Below are 482 nucleotides of genomic sequence, written 5' to 3'. Positions count from 1 at the left end.
CCCCCCCCCGCCCACCAGCCGCACCAGCAGTTATGCAGACAGAAGCACTGCCACGTTTTCTTTCGGGCTCATTTTAATTAAAGAGAAGGCCTCACGTACCGAAGTGCAGCTCTAGCTCCAAAACCTTCCTGGAGCCTGCGGTTCTTTGGAGCCAGCATTTTGCTCCAGAGCTGTACACTTGGTGCTAACTCGCTGCGCTCCTGGCAGTGCCGTTTGAATGGCACCATAAATCCTGTAAAACTACAAGGGTGGACAGGCTCCTGCAGGCTTCCGTGAGAGCACACGCTGCTGTAACAGGAAAAGCAAAGCCAAATACATGCCCCACACAGTGCCCTGTCCCCTCTCCCTTCCAGCCTGCACTCCTCTCACTCCCTGCCCTGAAGCCCTCGCTGATGCTACCCCAAACACCACAAAGCTGACAGCACAGGGAATGGTCACTTTCACTAATGCTTTTCGAAACGTCCTCTTACTTCGGTGTCCCG

The sequence above is a fragment of the Nestor notabilis genome, unplaced genomic scaffold (assembly GCF_000696875.1).
Source record: "Nestor notabilis isolate BGI_N333 unplaced genomic scaffold, ASM69687v1 scaffold13990, whole genome shotgun sequence".
Lineage (NCBI taxonomy): Eukaryota > Metazoa > Chordata > Aves > Psittaciformes > Psittacidae > Nestor > Nestor notabilis.
The sequence above is the reverse complement of the archived record's forward strand: the minus strand, read 5'-3'. Positions refer to the sequence as shown.